The sequence below is a fragment of the Dermacentor silvarum genome, chromosome 1 (genome assembly GCF_013339745.2).
Source record: "Dermacentor silvarum isolate Dsil-2018 chromosome 1, BIME_Dsil_1.4, whole genome shotgun sequence".
Classification (NCBI taxonomy): Eukaryota; Metazoa; Arthropoda; class Arachnida; order Ixodida; family Ixodidae; genus Dermacentor; species Dermacentor silvarum.
The window spans coordinates 392,028,884-392,042,671 of NC_051154.1; positions in this window are offsets into that span (position 1 = coordinate 392,028,884).

The window sequence follows — 13,788 nt, forward strand, 5'->3', positions numbered from 1 at the left end:
TTAATTTCGGAGGTAAGCCAAGTTTCTGTTAAGACGACAATATCAGAGTTACTATCATCAAGGAAAGAACAAAGTTGGTCGGTTTCGGAAGCAAGCTTCTAATGTTTGTAAATGAAACAGATAAAGAAAGAGGTGACTGAGACTGCCTGGTGTAAGTTTGACAGGAGTTGTGAGTAGTGCGTGAAGTCGGCCTACGGTTTAGCTACCTTGTTGATTTCATAACAGCGTCTGACGCAGCATCATACACATAATAGGTGCCGCCCACGCGCAGTCTATCAACATTTAGCTTGAAAGGTACATTTAAAGCTTTGCCGTACTCACGCAACTTTTTCCTGGCGATACGCCTCTGGAGTGAAAAGTCCTCCCGAACAGCGTAGTCAGTGTCCTTAAATTTTTTACCTAAACCGATAATCTTATCTTTGTCTTTAAAGTGCATGAACTTTACAATGATAGGCCTAATTTTATCTGGCTGATGTCGTCCAAGGCGGTGCGCACGTTCTATCTGGGATGAATCAATGCTAATACCCAGATGTTCAGAACACAAATCGATCACATTTTTCTCGGAAGTCGACCATGTCTCTGCAGGGTCATCAGGGATGCCAAAAAAAAGTAAATTGGATCGGCGTTGCCTGTTTTCTGCGTCGTCGCAGCACGATTCTATTTTATTTAGCTGTAGTACGACGCTGTCAGGTACGGACGGTGGTGGGACTGCAGAGGCATGCGCGCTTTTTACGTTAACTATATCCACTTCAATGGCCCGAATCCTGGCAGACAATTGCTTCAGTTCAACGTCGACTGATGCCCTCCACTGATTCATAACCTGAAGCTCGGTGCGAATGTCTACTTGTCTGGATTCAATTCTCTGGACGGTTGCTAATACAGTAGCCAAAACAGCATCATTATCGGGGCCAGGATTGGACTCAATATCACCGGAAAGCATCAATAACAAGTGTCTGAGACAAGAGCAAACATAGTTTTTTCCACTTGCTAGCATGTCTAACAAGTCGCAGGGGCACGACACCACAAACAGGCAGCGATTCGAAGTTTTTAGGCAAGAACAGCGTTTGAGGTAACTAACCTGAAAGAACACCAATGGTGAATGCTCCATTCTAGTCGCGGTGTCGTGCCCCAGCACGCAGTCGGTGGGCAGCAGCTTATATCGGGCGCGCTCATTACAGATGGCGATGCCAGTCCCGGTATCACGTAGATGTTGCCAGCCAGTTAGCTGCTCCGAGTCCAAAATTGGCGGTGGCATCCAGAGATGGGGAGGCTCTGCCCCCGTCACTGGACCGCCGGAAAGCATGTTCATGATGGGCGCGGGAGCAGCAACGCCGAGCAGCATGACAGCCTGAAAGAACACCAATTGTGAATGCTCCATTCTAGTCGCGGTGTCGTGCCCCAGCACGTAGTCGGTGGGCAGCAGCTTATATCGGGCGCGCTCATTACAGATGGCCGCGCTCATTACATTACAGATTACAGATGGATTACTGAAGACCTCAGGTGGAACGCACACATAGACATGGTAAGCAAAAAAGCCAGCAGAGCTCTATGGAGTCTCAGACGTAACTTACGTAGTGGTACACCTGAAATAAAAAACTTGGCATATAAGACCTTAATCAGACCCATTATAGAATATGCGAAAATAGTGTGGGACCCCCATACAGCTATTAATCGTCACAAACTAGATCGAGTCCAGCGTCTAGCAGCTAGATTCATTTTTAACAAATATTGTTAACTGTCACTCTCCTAGTGAATTGTGCCGGAATGCAAATCTTCCTGCCCTAGAAATTAGAACAGTTAAAATTCCTGTTCCTCATCATTCACAATAAACTTAAAATTAACGGCTCTGACTTTTTCAAATTATCGCCCAACGCACGCTTCCGACATAGACACAGCATGTATATTGAACCCCGATTAACACGAAATGACACCTTAAAATATAGTTTTTTTTCTAGAGTAATTAAGGAGTGGAACATGCTGCCCGATTCACTGGTTTCCTCCCCTTCCATGGATGCATTTCTAAACGAGCTGCATGATCTTGTTTATTCGGGTCATTAAGTTTCCTGATCCGCTATTTTCTATAATACCACGTTGTGGTCGCAGAAAGTAAGATTGTGTTTGGCAATTTCTGACTGGAACAAATTGCCTGAGGAGATAGTGTCCATAACATCAAATGACTCATTTTCTTCCTTGCTGTGAAATTTTTATGTTTAATAATTTTGTGGCTTTCCTATCTCAATGTTATTTTTTTTCCGCCACCTGTGCGCGGTAGTACTTTGTACACCTTTTCCTTCTTCAACCCCCCCCACTGTAATGCTAGAAATGGCGCTGTGGGTACTGTGATAAATTAGTACTGTAAATATATGTGAAATAAGGAGTGCCTTTATTGCTATTATTATTATTATTGTTGTCTTTATTGTTGCGCGTGTAATTATTCATTGTATTGCAAATGTTTATTTTATTTCCATCCCTGTAATGACCCTTCAGGGGTTAAAGTATCAAACAAACAAATAAATTATTTGCCCACCTCACACTGCCAGTGGCAAGAGCAGCCACACTAATGTTTTCAATTAGTCATTTATATCTATCTATTTATGTCAGCCTAATGGTCCATGCAGATGTTTTGATTGTTGCTTTGGACTTATCGTGGCTTCACATTTTAATACTGGCATCTGTTTTCAGAATCAAAATGAGCCTGGAGACGCCAGTCGGAATGCGAAAGGTGAATTATTTGGCCATTCATCGTGTAGCGTCACCATGATCAAATGCACTGATGCCATGAGAATGTATTGCCGGTAGCCAAGGAAAAACATTGGTGATGCAACCGCAAGCATTTCCTCCATTGATCAGTTGGTGCACAATGCCTTCAGTAGCAAAGATGACTTTAATTTCTCAGCTCACAGACTTGCAACTGCACCGGGACTGGGAGCAAATTTCGGTATCACTTGTGAACAAATAAATGAAGAATGTGCCTTGACGTTCCAGTTAATTTTGTGCTTGAATGCTAAAGTGATGTTTTCTTGAGATACTAACTGGAACGCCAATGCATTTCTCCGCAAAGTTCGATAATTAATATCTCGAAACTGGTGTCATCCCGAGAATTCGTTCCAAGTGGATCTGCCTTGCGAACCCCACGGCGACAATTTGTGAATTGCAACATGAGTCATCAGGTAATTAGTTAAAAACCTAATTAGTGAATTTTTGTTGATTAGTCGATGATGCATTTCAATTTCTTGTGCAAGTAATTTCCGCCTCTTCGAGTAGACCAGCTCATGAACTAAAATTGTTCTATCTACCACAGGCAACCTTTAAGAATTTTTGAGTGTTCGCTGAAACAGCCTGTATATGTCTGATATACGGGGGGAGGTTCAGAAACTTGATATTATCAGTACCATAAACTTGAAACAGGAGTACACATTAGGCGTCAACATGAGTGCACGTCTTTCCAGTTTTAACAGAATAAAAATATGTCCAATGTGTAGTACTGCAATCCACCGCCAACCAAAAAGAGGAGTGTTCATTGAGAAAGTTAATTGAAGAACGGGCATTGATCCAGGCTTTCTGCATTTTAAGGGACAAAATTTCAGAGATTGATGGCGAGCTGGATGGTGTGCAGTGTTGGTCACTACATACCATAACGAGCTCGGCATGAATCACCTTGGCATCATGTCTCTTAAGATGCAGAAACTGGATTGCTGCTCATCAAACAATTAGAAATTAGGGGGGGAGAGGTGGCAGGGCTCCTCTCTGGATCAGCCAGTGCATGCCCTCTGCTATACTGGCAATTCCACCTTAATGAGAAGTGATGCATGTTATCCTATATTGAGCCAAGTGTATTCCTTGTTTTGTTTTAAGGAGGCACTAAAGACACCATAAATCAATTTATACAAAAAAGTATTCTTTTAAATCTATGTTTCTGTTAATTTCTTGGCAGTAGGTTGATTATTAAATGCGAAAATGAAGCTCAATCTTTCATTTTCTGCATATCACCCCAATACCCAAGTGCTGATACCTAATTGTGACATCATTGATTTCAAGTGTTTTTATGAAATTGGGTCGTTTTGGTTTAGTAAAAGTTCTTGATGCTTTTTTAATTTCGGTCTTTGGCTATTTTGGAATACAATGAAGAACACCTTTATTTGTAAAAAGTTACACAAGCTCGAGTAGAAACTATCAAAATCCATGACGTCACAGCAAGGCGGTGTGGGACCTTCAAGGTGGCAGTGCCACCAATTTTTTGTCTTGCGTCTTTTGCAGTCTACTCAGCCTCTTGTCCAGGTACGAGTGAATCTGTTTGTATAATTAGAAGGTCATTTACAAATACATCTAAATTATTTTTTTCTCTAGTGCTCACTCAGCACGGTTGCTTAGTGGCTTTGGCATTGTGCTGCTAAGCATGAGGGCGCGGTATCAAATCACCACAGTTTGAGGAAGGTGAAATGCAAAACCACCCATGTACTATGCAACCCCAGGTGGTCACAAATAATTTGGACTCCCCCACTATGGTGCGTCTCATAATCAGATTGTGGTTTTGGCATGTAAAACCCCAGAATTAATTTAATTTCTCTTGAGTGTTCTTTTATTCTGTAGTATTCATTATCTCTGAAAAAGTGTGCTCAAGGTATTCCTAAGATTTAGTGAAAATAGATATAAGTGTGTGCTCTGCAATTTTGCGCAGCCTGTGCTTTGCAAGTCGATTCATTTAATTGATCAGGTGGGCACTTGGCACAATTGGCACCACCTCATCAATTTTTGCCAATTGGTGGTGGCAAACGCCACCAATTGCCAAAAAGAGGCTCTTCACCTTATCAGGATCAACGCTGTTATAGGCAAGTACCGTACATCATTTCCCGTTGCCTTTGTGGCTTATGTACACATCATTTAGCTGAGTAGGTCTTGGACACAGCAAGTGAATCTAATGTGTAGTGGTAATCGCCTTAACGTCGACAGTTTTCTTCCTCTTTGAGCTGCTTGCCAACACAAGCAACAGTTGCCCAAGTTTGCGTGAAAGAGGTTCTTTGAAGAGTGGCACATACCCAGTGATCCAAGCTGGTCCGTCGGTTGGTTATGAACCCACTTCACTCAACATAGCAGCCCTACCCATTAGACCATTGACCGCCAAGTGACGCAAATTGGCTGGAAAATAGTTCGAGAAAGACACCCGAAAGTATTATGTGAAGTATCCTAAGAATGCGACTCGCATTAAAGTTTTCAATGCTTTGGTTTACTTATTATTTTATTTTGTACCGGATGAATCCTTGCTTTTCTGAAGCACATAGCATCCTAACAGCTATAACAAGCTATGACACTAGTCAAGTAAGATTAGTATTTTAGGTTTGGAGCAGCCAGTATTGCTGTGATTTATTTGGAGTGTGGTTGTTGTGTAAATATGCTTAAAAGCCTTAAAACTACCTCACTAACATTTACCTAAACGTGCCACTTCACATAGGTTGGAGAAGTGCTCATTCAGATGATCCTTACACAGCTTGCTATGGCCTGCCATGGTGGACCAGGCAAGTTTGCAAGGGCCTTGCTTCGCCATGTGTTCACAGAGAACCTCATGGGCCACTCGCTCTTCAGAAACACCACCAATTGGCAAAAAGAGGGTCTTGGCCTTATCAGGATCAACGCTGTTGTAGGCAAGTACCGTACATCGTTTCCCGTTGCAGTTTTACGTTCACATTTTGTACTTGGAATTACCAGCTTGCCATGCGCACAACAAATAACTTTCAAGTAGCCTGTGTCTGCAAATGCATGCTACAATAGCCTACTATTTGGAATGACTGTTCATTTGATCTTAAGTGCCTAATGCCTCCATACTAAAGTGCTAAATTTTAAAAGCAGCCTCAACAGCCAGATGTTATTGGTGGCTCCAACAGACAAAGTTAGGTGTATTTGCGCATTAGTTGCACTACTTGACTGTCATCGCAATGAATAGTTGTCTGTGAAGCATGCTACCAATCTTGTGGCATAGAGGGTGTGCTTAAGTAGCCTGAAAGTGTTGTTATAATATAGGAATTGTGGAGAAGCTATGCTCAAGTGCAGTTACTGTTAAACTCAAGGGACAGCACTCTCACCAAATTTCAGCAATCAAAATGGCCTTCTTGGTTCTGTAACGCAAAACAGTGGTTTCACCTATTTCAACAAACACATTGAATTAAAGTTTCTCCTGTCTTGCAGGAGGTCCATGTGGTGCCAGACAGCAGCCTGTCAGCAGAGCAAACATAAGTTATGTGCAATTTTTGTTTGGTTTCGATCAAAGCAATAATAGGGACAGTTGCAAGCATCACTGTTAATAATGCTATGTTTAGCGAACGCTCATTCATTCCAGGCACCTAACCTATTTATTAACATGCACTTTATCACTTTGTATTCTAAGTTATGGTAAAAAAGTACATTTGTGTGGCTTTCACCCACATGTTTAAATAAATTTAGCAGCACTGAATAGGCCCTTGGCGACTACTGTCTAAAGCTTATTACAGGCCATATCCACAACTCTTATTCTGAAATTCTTGTTTCTCCTGCTTTTTTTACTTCAAGGGAGCACTTGTCTGTTTATAGGGTTATTATAAACCATTGCTCGAGTAGCCTATGGGTTTAAATTTATCAAGAAGACGAAAGGGCTCTCAAGTTGATCTTGTTTAAGCCATTGAGGAACACATTCTTGGGGAAATACGTCTCCCAATTTAGGTGTTTTATGGTTTTTAGGGGCGTGCAAATATTCGAAACCTTTGACTCACAAATTGAATAGTGTTCTATTCGATTCGGTCTTCAAATAGAATAGTCACTATTCTAAAATGCAAGTATTTTTCTAATACTTTTCAAATATTTTAAACCCCTAAATAAACATAAAATTTGAGCAAAAGTACGGTTAGTTTTTACCTCATCAGGCATAGTATAGACATAAAACATGAGAACTTGTTTAGTAGAGCAGGCTTCGTTGCTTACGTAGCCGTACATTACATGCTATAAAGCAGTCATTCACGCTAACTGAAAAGTCCTGTGCATGTGAAGAAACTGCTTGTTTCCTGCTCCATTTGTGCTTTTAATAAACAGTGCTTCATAACGTAGTATGCAATGACAGAAGCTTGCTAACTTTAAGAATACTAGGTAGGATGCGAACATCATTTTATATTAATTGATATGACTCTTCATTATTGGAAAACAATTCAATTCGCTTCTGGCATTGTTCGATTCGTATTTGATTTGGTCTCAAAAATCACTATTTGCCACTAATATATTTACTGCAGATTTAACTTCTTCAGAGTGAAGTTTTGAGAAAAAGTGGGCAAATAATATTTTAAGTGTCAATAAAGCGACAAACCTGAAACACAAAAAACACTCCTCTCTTTAATATCATGTGTGCTGCTGGTACAATCGAATCTCATTAATTCGAACGCTTAATTCGAACTGCCAGTTAATTAGAACTGATGCTGTGGTCCCGTCAAAGTTATGTGTATTCCAATGGGCGAAAACGCCCGGTAATTCGAACGCGCCAGCACTTGCGACTGTTAATTCGAACATACCGCGCTCCAACAATGATCACAACACCGTGACAATTCACACGGCGGCGCCTCCGACCAGCATTGCTCCGACCCCGCCACGGAGGAAATGCTGAGGAGACCCCTCAACGCCGCGCGTGGAGAGAGAGAGAAAAAAAAAAAAAAGACGAAGCCGGGGCGAGTTGTAAAATAAAGGAGGGGGCAACGAAGCTGCGGCGAGTTTGCCCTCTCTCAGATGCCAAGGTCGCCGTTACGCGCCTCTTCCTCTTCGCAACCACAATCTTTCTCTCGCGCGCGCTCCGGAACACGCGTGTACATGCCTCCCCTCCTGCCCCGTCTCAGCCACGTGGAGAAAAGAGCGGTGAACCCTTCTCCTCCTTTCTGCTTCCATTTTTCTCGTCACGTGTTAGCCACGATGCGGCTGCGGCGCAGAGCGAAGCAAGCAACGGCGTAGGCGCAGTCGTGTCGTCGTTCTTTGTGCTGTGAGGTGCGACGTGTTGGCTAGGCTTCGGAAGGTGCGCGATAGTTTGTTTGCAAGCGTTATGGGGAGCCGGGGCACGTATCACCCAACAAAGGACCTGAAAACGAAGGTGGAGATTTTGTACGAAGTTGAGAAAGGCACCCTTTGCAAGACAGAAATCGCCAAGAAGTACGATATTACGAAGAGCACTCTGTCGACCTACCTCAAGAACAGGGAGTCTATCATCGCTGGGTATGAGCAACAGAAAATCAAACCATCGAGGAAGAGGCTGCGGACATCAGCACATCCCCAGCTTGAAGACGCTCTCGTCATGTGGATCAGACAAGTTCGTAGCCAGAACCTCCCACTCAGTGGGCCGTTAATTGCAGCCAAGGTGAAGGCGTTAGCAAGGAATGCCACGGGCTCACCTTTAAGACCATTTGCGGCGAGAAGGCGGACATTGACACAGCCGCATGCGGAGAATGGCTTTCTGGGGAGCTGAAGGATCGCCTTGCCTCCTACTCGCTCGACGTCTTTAACGCGGACGAGACGGCGCTGTACTACAAACTACTGCCGAACAAGACGATCACTTTTCAAGGCGACGATTGTGCCGGCGGGAAAAAAAGCAAGGAGAGACGGTGATGGTGTGCGCGAACGCGACGGGCACGGAGCATTGCCGGTTGCTTGTAATCAGCAAAGCGGCTAAGCCTCGTTGCTTCAAAGGCGTGAAGACCCTCCCCGTTGACTATGTTGCCAACAAGAAGGCATGGATGACCATGAATATTTTTTCAGATTGGGTTCGTGTACTGGACAGAAAATTTGCCGCGAAAGGCCGGAAAATCCTCCTTTTCGTGGACAGCTGCATGGCGCACTGCCAAGTCGAAGGCCTACGTGCGATTCGTTTGTCATTCCTGCCAAAGAATACGATGGCTCTGCTCCAGCCCATGGACATGGGCGTCATCCAGAACTTGAAGACTTTCTACCGCCGACATATCCTGGAAAGGATGCTGTTGTATCTCAACAGCGACAAAGCCTATGCGATCGATCTACTCGGCGCAGTACACATCCTCGCCTCTTCGTGGAACTCGATTAAGCCACAAACAATTGCAAATTGTTTTCGGAAATGTGGTTTTGTTAAACCCGCGGCTAGTGGCGATGTAGAAGAAGAGGCTGTGCAGATTTCGTCTGCGTGCATGAAAGCGTGAACAGTGTTTTCCCGGATGGCGTGACATTTGAGAGTTACGTGCAGGTGGACAGCGGTGTTCAGACATTCAGCGTCATCACTGATGCGGAGATAATTCAGTCTACGTGCCCTCAGCAGGCCGCATCTGAGGACCCTCCTGCCTTAAGCGGCGAGGATTCTGACGCCGGCGATGAGTGCAATTCACCTAGTGCAATTGAAGCAGCGTCGGCACTGGACATAGCCACGCGCTACTTCTCTTGCCAGCAGAATGCGGATGCTGGGTTGGAACTGATTTGCAAGCTGCGTGCGATGTTTATTGAGTCGCTGCAAGACACACAAGTGCAGGCACGCATCACCGATTATTTCACCTAGTGACGGCTGTTCTGTAACTTGTGCATACATGTGAATAAATCTTCTGTAACTTCCCTCTCGCATGTTAGCTCAGTGCACATGCGCCACTGGAGGTAAGCCCTTTATTCAGTTAGCTTTCGTTAATTCGAACTTCTTTTAATTCGAACAAATTTTCGGGCCCCTTCGAGTTCGAATTATTGAGATTCGACTGTACATTCTATCATCTTCGAAAGAAGCTATACTAATCCCCATACTTAAGCAGGGCAAGGACCTGTCCGTACCCTGTAGCTACAGACCTATTGCTTGGACAAGTTGTCTGTGCGAGCTCTTTGAAAAGATGATAAACCAGCGCCTTGTTTATCTCCTAGAAAGCAACGGAATACTAGATCTGTACCAGTGTGGGCTTCCGAGAAGGTAGGTCGACTACACACCACCTTGTCCGTACTGAGGCGAATATAAGGGATGCCTTCATACACAGATTTTTCTCTGTATTTCTTGACCTAGAGAAAGCGTATGACGCCACATGGCGCTTTGGTATTATCCGAGACCTCTCTACTATGGGTGTCCGCGGCAATATGTTGAGTACTATTGAAAGCTACCTTTCTAGCCGTACCTTTCGTGTAATGGTGGGCCAGGCCTTGTCGAGGTTTTCCACCCAGGAAACTGGTGTCCCGCAAGGCAGTAAGTATGCTTAGCGGTACACTATTTATTGTGAAAATGAACTCTCTACGGGTGTGTATCCGATGAACAATGTTCTACTCTGTATATGTAGATGATGTGCAGATTGGTTTTAAATTGTACAACTTTGCTGTCTGCCAACGACATGTCCAGCATGGTTTAAATATAGTGGCTAAATGGGCTGATGAAAACGGTTTTAGGTTGAGCCCACAAAAAAGTACATGTGTCCTTTTCACAAATAAGCGAGTAATAGTACCAGACCCTGCTGTTGAGCTCTCTGGTACTTCATTACCTGTAAGCGTAGAGCACAAATTTCTCGGCATCATATTTGACTCGAGACTCTCATTCATTCTGTACATCAAATACTTGAGGGCTAAATGCCTGAAAACTATGAACTTGTTGAAGCTTCTATCGCGCACAACATGGGGCAGTGACAGGGAATGCATTTTGAAGATGTATAGATGCCTTGTCGGCTCACAACTTGACTACGGTGCGATAGTGTATCAGTCTGCTGCACCCAGTGCTTTAATTTGTATCCCGTTCACCATTTGGGAATCCGACTCGCGACCGGGGCCTTCAGGACAAGTCCCGTAGAAAGCCTTCATGTAGAAGCAAAGGTGTGGTTGCTCCACCTTCAGAGGTCTTATGGCAGTTTTACATATTTCCTGAAAACAAATTCAAACCGTACACATCCTACCTATTCTACCATAAACGATACCACATGTGCCACACTATTTCATAATCGACCTAGAGCGAAGCTGCCCTTCTCACTACATGTGAGAAACCCAGTGAAGACATGGGTATTTCATTACTTGAGCATAACCTAATGAATCCAGAGAAACTGCTACCACCGTGGCAGTCGCAGCTGGTAGAATCTGACACATCATTTATCGAAACCACAAAACACGCGCCACATGCACACAATTAAATGCACTTTTTAGAATTGAAGTTGAAGTACTCTTGCCCGGAATTTTACACGGATGCGTCAAAGTCGCATGTTGGCATGTCTTATGCGGCAGTCGGTCCGTCCTTTTCGGAATCCGATGTACTCCACCCCCAAACAAGCATCTTTACTGCAGAAGCCTATGCAGTACTATCCGCGGTGAAACACATCGAGAGAAATAAACTTCAAAAGTCTGTAATTTTCACAGACTCTTTAAGTGATGTTAAAGCATTAATGATGCCACAATAACATAAAAAACCCTGTCATTATCAACCTCTATTTACTGATCTGCTCAGTTTATGCATCTAAGCAACAAGTCATAATATGCTGGGTGCCTGGGCATAGAGGCATGAAGGGTAATGCTCTTGCCGACCAAATGGGCATGTCAATAACATTGCATACTATTAATCCTACAGCTGCTGTCCCTGTAACAGATTTGAAGCCTTTCTTGCGTAAGAAACTTCGAAACCACTGGCAACGCTTGTGGGATGTGAAAACAAATAATAAGCTTCACTTAATTAAGCCACAGTTAGGTTTCTGGTCCTTTCCATCGAAAACACGGCGAACTGATGTCCTATTCTGTTGTCTCAGAATAGGACACATATGGCACCCATAGTTTTTTGCTGACAGGTGATGAACCACCAACCTGCGGTAGATGTGGTGAGAGGCTGACTGTCCTCCAAGTCCTTCTGGAGTGTTGGAAAGCAGAAACAGAGAGCAAGAAATATTTTCCTCTAGCATACCGCTATCATGTCCCTCTACATCCCATGATGTTTCTTGGTGAAGAACCACTATTTGACACGAAAGCAGTCCTCGGTTTATTGAACGAAGTTGTCCTACATGTTATTAGCCCAATACATTCGTAGCGCGTCCTCTCTCTACAGGATGCCGCTGTGATAGTACCGTATAGCACATGCCTCTAGGCCCTTGTGTTTCAAGGGCTCTGTTCAGGTAGTAGTGCTTCTTGTCAATTTTTATGTCTGACATATTTTGTATATAGTAACATTTATTTGCAATGCATATTTCATGCTCATAGGACACACCATTGGCCATTTCCATAATCTTATTACATGTAGATTTTATGCACTTTACTGCGACTATTTTTAGGCCCCCTTACTGCCATGTCATATCCCACACTCGTAATTCATCACTGCAATTTCAACTCAATTACACTGGCCTAGCGCTCTTTGGCCATTATTGGCCCTTATGTCATTAAACCCCATACATCATTATCCTGTGTCTTCTCCATATGATCAATGTTGAGGGCTGCCATCTGGGCTGCTAAATCTATAGACCGTTTCAGTGTTTACAAACAAACCTCGCTTGCCGCTGATTGGTTGCCCCATCGGAACTTCCGGCAGGAGAGCTAGAAGCACTTCTAGCTATGTTGTTCGAAGGCATGCGCGACGCGAGGCCGGCTTGTTGATATTTGCATTGCTTGGTGGAATCTGTGATGAGCTGATTCTACATCATGAATATTGTCGAGATGACGAACGACTACTTTAGGGCGCTTAGCACCGAAGCAAGAAATCCGTATCGCCAAAAGCTGATGTTTAGAGGCAGAGAGCTGCCCGATCCGCTGGACGATGATGTCATGTGATTTTCGTTTTCGCCAGGCTCCAAACACCTTCCCTCAATTACAACCCCGGAGCAACAAGCGGAGCATCTTATTAGTGAGGACATGCAATGAACACAGGCTGTTGTCTTCAAGGCAGTTAATGGGACTGCCGAAAACTAGAAAAACTTTAATGGGCACTTTTTTCTTTCTGGGGTTTTACATGCCAAAACCAGTTCTGATTATGAGGCTCGCCGTAGTGGAGGGTTCCGGATTAATTTTGACCACCTGGTGTTCTTTAACGTGCCGTACAACACAAGCACACGGGCGTTTTTGCATTTCGCAATGGCACTTATATTGCTGCAAGATGGAGGATGAAGTGGTAAGCTGCGCATTTGTACATGCACATGTTTTCTGCGTCATATGCCTTGTTTCTGCTTTTCAATATGCATTCACAAATAACTGTACATTCTCAAAAGTCATTTAGTGCAAGAAGCCTAGGTCGACTTTAACGGGACTAACTTAAATTTAAGCTCACGAATTTACCACACTTCTAACAAAATGAAACCTGTAGTGTTGGGCACGATTGCAATTCATAATTGGCCTCCGTTAATTCGTAAATGCTTTTATAATGTGGCCGAAACTTCCTACATGCATGCATGGAAATCGCAAACTTTTCTGCGATTCTGCTCTGCAATACCAATACGAATGCTCACATTCCGCCGCGGTGGCTCAGCGGTTACCGTGCCCGGCTAGTGACCTGAAAGACTCTGTTTGGGCCCCGGCTGTCGCATTTCGATCGAGGCGAAATGCTAGAGGTCCGTGTGCTGTGCGATGTCAGAGCATGTTAAAGAACCACAGGTGGTCAAAATTATCCGGAGCCCTCCACTGCAGTGTCCGTCATAGTCGGAGTCGCTTTAGGACGTTCAATATGATAAACAAATGCGCACATGTACCTAGGTAGTAAAGCTGCAGAAGTGCACTTGTGCCCCAGATACGAAAAACATTAAAAAAAAACGGCGGCAGCATGGCATCCACTAAACAATAATTTTAACTCATGTTCGTGGCATGGCGATCCTCGCCGAGGCAAGAAACTGGACGAGCAGGCAAACTCGG